Below are 9,790 nucleotides of genomic sequence, written 5' to 3' on the forward strand. Positions count from 1 at the left end.
CAACTTTTAATATAGGTCCAGCTGATATTACCTGCGATGAAGTTGTTAAGCTGCTCGGTGTAGACATAGATTATCAGTTAAATTTTAATGTTCATATAAGTAATATTTGTAAAAAGGCAGCAAGACAACTTAATGTTTTGAAAAGAATTGGGTCTAATTTAAGTAAATTAAATAAGCTTACTATATTCCATACATTTATAATTTCAAATTTTAACTTCTGTCCAATGTCATGGCATTTTTGTTCTGAAGATAATACTAAAAAAATGGAAAAAAATCAGGAAAGAGCTCTAAGATTTGTCTACAATGACTATGAATCATCGTACAATAACCTACTAGCTAAAGTTAACTTACCAAGCTTACATATAAGAAGAATGAAAAGCATGGCAATAGAAACTTTCAGAATACTAAATAACTTAGCACCTCCTGTCTTATCAGAATTAGTACATAAAAGAAAATCTAAATATAATTTCAGATACACAAATATTTTGGAAATCCCTAGAGTGAAAACAACTAAATTTGGTAAGAATTCCTTCAGATATGCTGCCCCTGTGCTGTGGAACTCACTACCAGAAAACTACAGAACATGTTCAAACTTTAATCAATTTAAATCTCTTATGGCTTCCTGGAATGGTCAAAACTGTAGATGCATTGCCTGTAATTCCTCATCAAATTAAATTATTGTTTTCTCTTTTTCTAACTTAATCACAGCACAGGTGCGTACACCCAAATAATATTTTGTTTGCTTTCTGCCTTATTCAGTTTATGCGTTATGCTTGCCTTTGTATGTTTGCATGTCAACTTGTGCTTATTATTTTTGAGTTGTGCTTGCTTGTGACAAAGTTGTTGCATCTTTGCAGTCAATATTTCTGCTTTTGTTCCATGCATGTAAAATTGTTTAGGACATCATAACATCCATTCTATTTTACATGTGTTGTATAATCTTATTTCTGATTTCATTAAATGTTTTAATATGTTACTGAGAATGTTTAGCTAATGTAGTCACCCTCTGTGAGAAAGTTGCTGATCAGTTCTTCTCAAATCTGATTTGGGGGGATAATTGATTTCTTAAAACCATTTTTCTTTGCAGTCGCACTTTTGTGCTGGTATTGATAATTCAGTGTTTTATTTACATAAGTTCTTATAGCAGTTTTTAGGCCACTGATCAGGATCAGCAGCGTTTTCCACAGCTTTAGATATGCTTAATATGTGTGCTTTTAGATGATATATAATGTAGAAATATCTAATACTTTTTCCTTTTATAGCTATTTTTACTCTTGTTGATCTCATATACATTTGTTAACGGTCGGTTAAAAAGCTCATCAGAGCTTATATTGCATATGTTTGTGTCTTGCCGACTTGAAATAAAACTTATTGTATTGTATTGTATTGTATTGTGTTCGTTCTGTTCTGCTATTCAAAGGTGATGAGAATGACTAATGACATGACATTGACAAACAAAATGTAAGGCATTTGTATCATTTCGTCTTTTATTTATTAAAATCTGAGATGTTAAGGGAGCAAATACCTTTTTAGATTGGAACATACCAAACAATAATAAGCGACGATGTAGTGGTAAACCAAGTTTGCTAGAAATCAATCGGGTTTCTCCAAAATACCAGCAAAAATTACACCGGATGTTGATACTAGTGATTTAGTTTCGGATGAACAAAATCCGGATAAATCATTTGCTTTTCATCCAAAGGGTGGACGATTTATACTACTGTACAAAAGTCATAAAAATAAACGAAAAAAAAACGTTGAATATGTATTTTAAACACTTACCAAGTTACCATTCTCTTTCCGTAAGAGATGAACGCCATACTGCATAATTGCACGGAGATGGTACCACGGAGATACCCGAAAATTTCCGTTATATTCCGGAAAGTGAAATTTCTGTATACTTGAAAATTTGGATGCTGATGGTACACGAAATATCGAATTTCCTTATTTCTGTTTTTTATGGAATGAAACTTCGGGATAATATACATTAGGCTTTAAATAAAGTAAAACAAATAAAAAATGCTTAGTATATAGCTATTTTTGACCAAAATTATGAGTTTTTCCCTGGTCGCCTTAATAGCTATTTTTATGGATACACAAATATACACACACAAAAGTTTAAGAATATTTTTTTTAATATTAAAAGATAATAAGATTTAAAACAATGAAATTATCTCGTAAATAAACATTCAAGCTTATCAACTTACTGTCAATGGACATTTTTATTGACATTTGATACATCAAATCTGGACTGAAAATATTAAGGAGACCAATTTTTGTCGCCTTAATCCAGCGGTCCCCATAATGCCTAGATTAATATATATATGGTCACCTTAATATCTGTAGATATATATATATATATATATATATATATATATATATATATATATATATATATATATATATATATATATATATATATATACAAATTCAACCTTTGGGACATTTTGCCTATTTGAACAACCTTTGGAAGACATTATCATTACATGCTATATATCCTATAATAATATATCCTTTGCATATTCCTTCATAAAATATGCATAAATAAATGTAGTAAAGCATAATTAATGATGTTTTTTTCCCAAAATACTAGCCATCGAGAATATACAATTTTTGACTGTCGCAAAAGGTAAAGCGCCGGATGTTCATGAAAAAGTACAACCTTTGGGAGAAGTACCCCAAATGTTGTACTGTATATGTCGCCGAAAGGTTCAATATTATATATAATGTAATTTGACTACTTAACTCAGTCGGAGTCGGTAGAGTGGTCTGAATGTCTCGCGGCAGACCCTGTTCGAATGTTTTAGTCCTACTGACAACGTTAAGATGCCAGTTCGGTAACCATGATTTATGTAGCCATCTCCTCAATCCTTTCAATACATTGTCAAATTATTATTTCTTGCATTTTATTTGCTGTGTTCATAACAATATTTGAAGCTAATTTTAATTTAAAGTCGGGCTAGGTTGTGATCTTACTCTCACACTAAGACGAAGATTTATGAACCTTAATAAACAATAACAACAAAATCTATGCCATTATTAATAAACAACATACACGTTGTTTGTCCAATGACATGCTCTATTGCCGTTTTCATCATTGCATTACTCTTGTAAAAAAGCAGCATTGTTTGCAATTATGACTGGGTTGCTGAATTGCCTCAACCACCAGTTGGTGAGTAAGCTTCTTTAAACTCGCACTCGGGCCTTGCCCATTCGACGAGTGCTCTGGTAAGAGTGTTAGTTATTTAAAATAATTCGAGAATGGTGCACAGACACAATAAAAACCTGGTTTGAGCCTATACAATTCTTTGACGTGCCGCAAAATATAGCACTGTCACACGGGACCCCGATTAACGTCCATCCCGGAAGATGATTAGTATATTAGTGTTGCGGTTGGGAATAGAAACTGCTGTCCCTGGATTGACTAGTGTGACACAAGACCACGAAACCACCCGAAAACGTTGACAAGCTATTAACCGTGTATTTCGGTATTTTCTCCCTATATATGGCGATACCGATGAGCAATGCGATGGTTGTCGGAATAAATCCTCCGGCGGGTTAATGTATGCCAAAAACGTGCCCTGGTATCCAAACGCATAGTTAGCAGCTAGCCTATTTCATTTTCGTGTACTGGAAGAACATCATTAATTATGAAACGGGTATAAAAATTACAAGTTATTATGACTATATGCAAAATGCAGCATGAATGACTCATTTAAGTAATAGTTTAATACGAAAAGTTGAAATTGTTGTGTATGATGTCCACATCCTGTTATGCCAATGCCAAAACGATTGTCTGATGGAGGGTCAGACATCGACGGCCCTATACTTGGAGGAAGAACTGGCGATTGGATTTTAAATATGTCTCTGGTGTAATGTTGTCTGCGATTACATACGTTTTCTTCTCAGACTTAAACAGACTTGTCGTTGCAAACCCACTGTTCCTATACTTTAAATAACAAATAGAAACCACTCTTTGCTAATATCTACCGTTATGGCATTCCTTAAAACACCTAGTGCACGTGCGTTTTTCAAAATCATGTCAGAACTAAAAAAGAGTGAAATCTATATACATTGTTAATTTATTATGTTTTCAATTTGAAAAAAAACAACTGAAATGCTATGAATATATGTAAGTTTCACTCGTATCTGTTTGATTGTTAAACCAATCGAAATAATTATGTGAGGCTTTTTTTCCAAGAAAATAATGACTGCAAAACAAATCAGTAACGTATTATTTCACTTGAGAAACAACCACCAGAAACCATACAGTAAAATTACACTAAGAAAAATGATTTGTTTTAATGAATGTAGTGCAGTTAATCTCTCCAAAAAAGATTTAAAGGTGCACTTGAGAATTATTCTTGAATATTTGATACGGTAAAAAAGCGGTTACAGCAGGCGAGAAAATGCACAATATAAGATAAGAAGGTACAACACTCGCCCCAGGCGGTAGGTCCTGACGCGAGGCCAAGACTGTCTGTACATCATCTTTCCGCGTATCTATACCCCATTTAAACAAAGCGACACACGAACATTCCCTAGATTGAATACAAACCGTTTTTTTTCTTGAATCCATCGTGTATGCGGTCGAACAACTTCTTCCTTGTGTCGATCACTTTGTGGTTAATAAAGGTGATAGGTTGCCCCTCTTTCCCATTTCTAACCTACGCCCATTAGAAGGGGTTTACATTATACGGCTCCAGACATTAATTAAGTAGAATTGTATTTTAAACATTGGCATAACACATATAAATGGGGGAGGGGGGGGGGGGTAGACGATGTATAACAAATATAAGATATTTTGAACGTTTGAGATTCAAAGATTCATTTAAATATGTATCAAAATGAATCTAGGAACAATTTAATTTATTAAAAAATGGTTCTTATATAGTTTTCCCATCAATTTATAGAAATTATTTCAATTACAAATCGAACTTCAGTTTTCCAGACATACTCATTCGTTTCACGATGTCTCTCCCAGAGGAGTCCGACTACAAATATTAATTGTTCAGATATTAAGAATGTGTTCATTGGTTGCACGATACGTAGTTTAGTTTCAACTCTTTTTTCCTAATTTGTGGGATTATATTGTTCCTGAAACAATTCTTAGTCAGTAAAACCTTTAAAATTGGTTATTTTGTTTTGTATTCGAATAACAAGGGACCACATAAATCCGCTGGCGACTTTTGGACCCCAAATAACTTGGGGTTGACGTTTTCACTTAAACCCAGGTTATGGTTACACCATAGAAGTCGAGACAAACGTTGAAGTATAAAAGAAACGAAAAGAATAAGGTCACAGGAGCGGAATTTTATACAAGATAATGAGGCCTAAATTGAAATTGATTCGACTTTTTTATTGAAATCCCTGTAACGGAAAAAGATTTATCACAAGTTTAGAAAAGTCCTCGGTACACACAGAACATAATGCTTGACAAACCTATTGACTTTTTGACATAAGATATTGTTTTATTTTGACTGACGAAGAGGTGTATCACTGTTATATTATTGAAAGGCATTTACTGCATGTTTTAAAGACTAATTAACACATAACAAACACTTTGCAAACACGTCCTAGCAGTAAATGCACAGTTGTGTTTATGTAAGGTTTATTCGTGTTTCTTAACATGACTTTTACCTCAATTATACACCAATGATATATCTAAATCAATACGTTGAATAAATAACTGAGTCGGAAATAAAAACGTATGTTTTATAATTATCAAGGTTTAAACGAAATCCTTATTTAATTTACATGGAAAAGATCTTTCATATGAAATACGTTTAAGCGACATACAATATACATTGATTTTTATTACTTCTTCAGGAAGGATCGCTTAAGATCATATCGTTATTTACATGAAGCTTACAAAGGCCATATTTCCTGCAACAAAATAGAGGAAAGAACAGAACAATAACACTAACATAATTTTACGGAATATTTACATTTGTTTGAATTGTATTTATAATCTTTTTAAGTTCTTAACCAGACGACTTACACTGAGCAGAGATTATCGGTTGAAAATTTAAAACAATTTGCACTTTTGGGACATATAAATTTGCATAGGTCCTTAAGTACGAATGTCCTGAAAATCTTGTGACAAGCATATCATCAACTTTTATGTATTTACTTCAATCTTTGATTTCGCATAACTTGACGTAAGAACGTGAAGGATTCTGTATTTAAGACACAACCGTTTCATTCATTGGCAGGTATATTGTCCTTAAGTCTATAATAAATTCATATAGTGTACTAGATGCCATTTTTTTCTAATTCGAACAACTTATAGAATGTTCAGTGTTTCACATATATTTTACTGTTTGAAATTATGGAATAAAACGAAAAGGACTTTATGGACTTATGCATGGCATAAAGAACGATATATTAATCAGCTTTTAACACTACCGAGCCCGGTAAACACTTATTATTACAATTATTTTGATGATCTATTATCCACGTTGTGGTGACAAAAAAAATAAATTCTTTTCTGTTTTCGTTTTTACATGATAGGATGAGGTAATTCAGAGTATGATTTTACAAATCGGTCTAACCATAAACAATCAAATACATGTCACCACAAAAACATAACGTCAAATGAACAAACGCATCAAGAAAAAAAATATCGGAAAAATGTATATATTATAAACAATTTTTCACTTTTTCTCATTTAAAGCTTGTACACAACCATTGTACTAATAGAAGTCCAGAATGATACATGGTATATGCTATGCAAGTTGATGGTAAGCTTCAGGTCCAAGTACATTGTAGGTTTTTGACCCACGCCTAATTCATTCAATAAAAACTATTCAAATATAGAAAATAAATTATATCCAGTGAAAAAGAGCATACACTGAACTAGGGGCGACATGTTTATGTCTAGATAGTCCAGTATGGGTAATAATTACCTCGTACTTGATTACTTAATTGGAAAACAATCGAACGCGGGCCGTTTGAAAAACAAAAACAAACAAAAACAACATAAATATGTAGATAAACTTTTGAAAAAAAAACAACTAGAAAAAATAAATCAATACAAAATGTCAACATATTCTTTGGTATTGAAGATGTTTTAGAATTCAGATAGTAGTGAGGCAACTGGGAATTCAACAACAAATAGGTCAGTTCACATTGTTATATATGTATGCTCACTGGACGAAACGTCCTGATCTCAGAACACTCTCTTGCCAATGAACTGTCCGCGAGTCTTACTCATCCTTTAAAAATATCAAAGTTACCGTACTCTAGCTTTTAGATTTTTAAGACACGCATGCTATCCAATTTCTAAATTACAACAAGTCAAGACCAATGAAAAAAAACATATCCAAAATTCAGGGCTGTGTGACCACATATTTCATTCATCGTAGAGTCCGCGGTTACTCATTTTGCAAATTTCCCACAAACAAATGGGATTAACCCACCCCCTTGGCCTCAGAAATATGTTTCAGTCACACTTGGGGCTGTGACGGAGTCAAGCAATAACGCAGCCTCTATAGAGTGCGGGGAGACCTTTATAAACTCAACAACGGCAATAATAGACGCCAAGTGGCGACATGACAAGCCCGCTAAATAAGCTTCAGACACAGTCAGAATATGTTCCATGTTATTGCAACACAGACTAGCATTGAGTTCAACAGTAAGACGAAAACTATTTATATTTAGTATGATATATTATTTGGTAACGATCAACTTGGAAAATTTAAAAAAAAATCGAACATCTCAAATTATTGTGTACTCAATTAATTAATTTTTCAATAGTACTGTTTCAAATGTTGACCTCTCAGTGTTACCTTCAGGCCTGGCTGATGTGTGTGCTATGTCGCCTTATAATTGTGAAACCGTTTTGAAAATCCTACTATGTATGATCAATACAGCCAGGACAATGTTTTCTCAGGATCGATCGATACGTTTTGTTGAAAATCCTTGTATACATGGTAAAGTTTCAACCCGGACTAAATTCAGTCAAAATAAGCTCTATCAACAGTATTCATTTTGATATTTAGCTTGTATTGTGTCCTTGACATTTGACGTACAAATCATTGCTGTGCGTTCATACCGCTTGTAGGCTCGTACTTATGCGGGATTCCGATCGTTCAAACTTCATAAACAGACAGAAAAAAGGTACATACATTATCACTACGAAATCGTGGCTTAATAAAATCAATCTTTATTAACAGAACAGAATAGACCATTCCGAAACAACAGTTTTTCTTAAAATCCGCTTTTCTACGATCATCATAATTATCAAATCACTATTGAACCCTCGGACAAATCCCGCCAAATATGAGATACTGCAATGACCGTGATAGTATGCAACTGACTGGTATGTTTTGCCTATTAACCGAAAACAGTAATCTAATATCTACAGCGTGCTTAAAAGATAAAAGAGACATTTAGAAACGTTTAAAATTATAAACATATATATATATGTTATAGTACCATTACTGATGATAACATTTTACTGAAAATAATTCATCTATGCCATATTCTAACATGGCACATACTACTCTTACTGACAATATATTTTTCGATCCCTAAACTTTACTGTTAGGCAGAGATAAAATATAAATGTCATGCGTAGGCAATTAAAAAGGCAATTATCTTCTATGTCCTTTTATATTAAAATGTATTTACACCTCAGAGGAATAATAAACCCACAAAAACAAAAACAACCAAAAGTAAATAAAAAGCAAAAAAAAATAACAAATGCGATAACATTAAATGTAAAAACCTGTATGCAAAACTATATTCTTTTTTTAACACAGTAACTTTTCGGTAAAATCTTCTGATCCTAAACAAAATTTACTTTTAGGCAGAGGTAAAATATTCATGTCATGCGTAGGCAATTAAACAGGCAATTTACTTCTATGTCCTTTAATAATAACAAATGCGATAACAGTAAATATAAAAACCCGTATGCAGAACTGTATTCTTTTCAAACACAGTAAATTTTGTAATCTGGTAAAATAATTTTATGTCTCCCAAAGGTTGTTGCGATGTTACCCAAAGGTCGGATTGTGTTAAACGTTTCGGACAATATATTAAATCATTTTCTTGCTCGACATATGCTACGGGTAACAAATGTCGCATGTGTCAGGTTCAAACATGCAATTTGCATTTTTGTAATGTTATATGAAGTTACAAAAATATGACCTCACCCTACAGTTTCTGGTCCAAGTAGGCTTATAACAGGTCAAAACAAGTCCTGAATTGTGCACAAAGTGACCCCGGTTTCTGCTTGATGCCCTTATAAATACATATTAGGGACATAATATGCACGAAGTGAACAGATAAGGATGTTGCATAATTTGTCGTCCTAGTAAACGTATAAGCTAAAATTGCTAGTCCTTAGCTGAATTTATAGCTATCTCCACCTACTGGTTATTGTCCTAATAGGCACATGAGAGGGAAATTCCAGTCCGAGCTGAACATTTACTGCTTCCGCCCAATGGTTGTCGCCCTAATAGGCACATCAGAGGAAAATTCCAGTCCTAGACGAAAACCTTTATGTTTATAATAATATATCATTTGGTTACGAACAACTTTGAAAAGCAAAAAAATCGAACCTCTTAATTTATTATGTACTTAGTTAATGAATGTATCAACAGTACTATTTAACTGTTGACCTCTGAGAGTTACCTTAGGACCTGGCTGATGTGTGCAACACGTCCCCTCATAATGATGAACCTTCATGAAAAAGCCGTTTTGAAAATCCTATTATGAATTATCAAAATACAGCCAAGACAATGGACGGTCAGGATGGATGGATGTTCTCACGTTTTGTTGAAAC

Source organism: Mya arenaria, chromosome 10, assembly GCF_026914265.1.
Source record: "Mya arenaria isolate MELC-2E11 chromosome 10, ASM2691426v1".
Classification (NCBI taxonomy): domain Eukaryota; kingdom Metazoa; phylum Mollusca; class Bivalvia; order Myida; family Myidae; genus Mya; species Mya arenaria.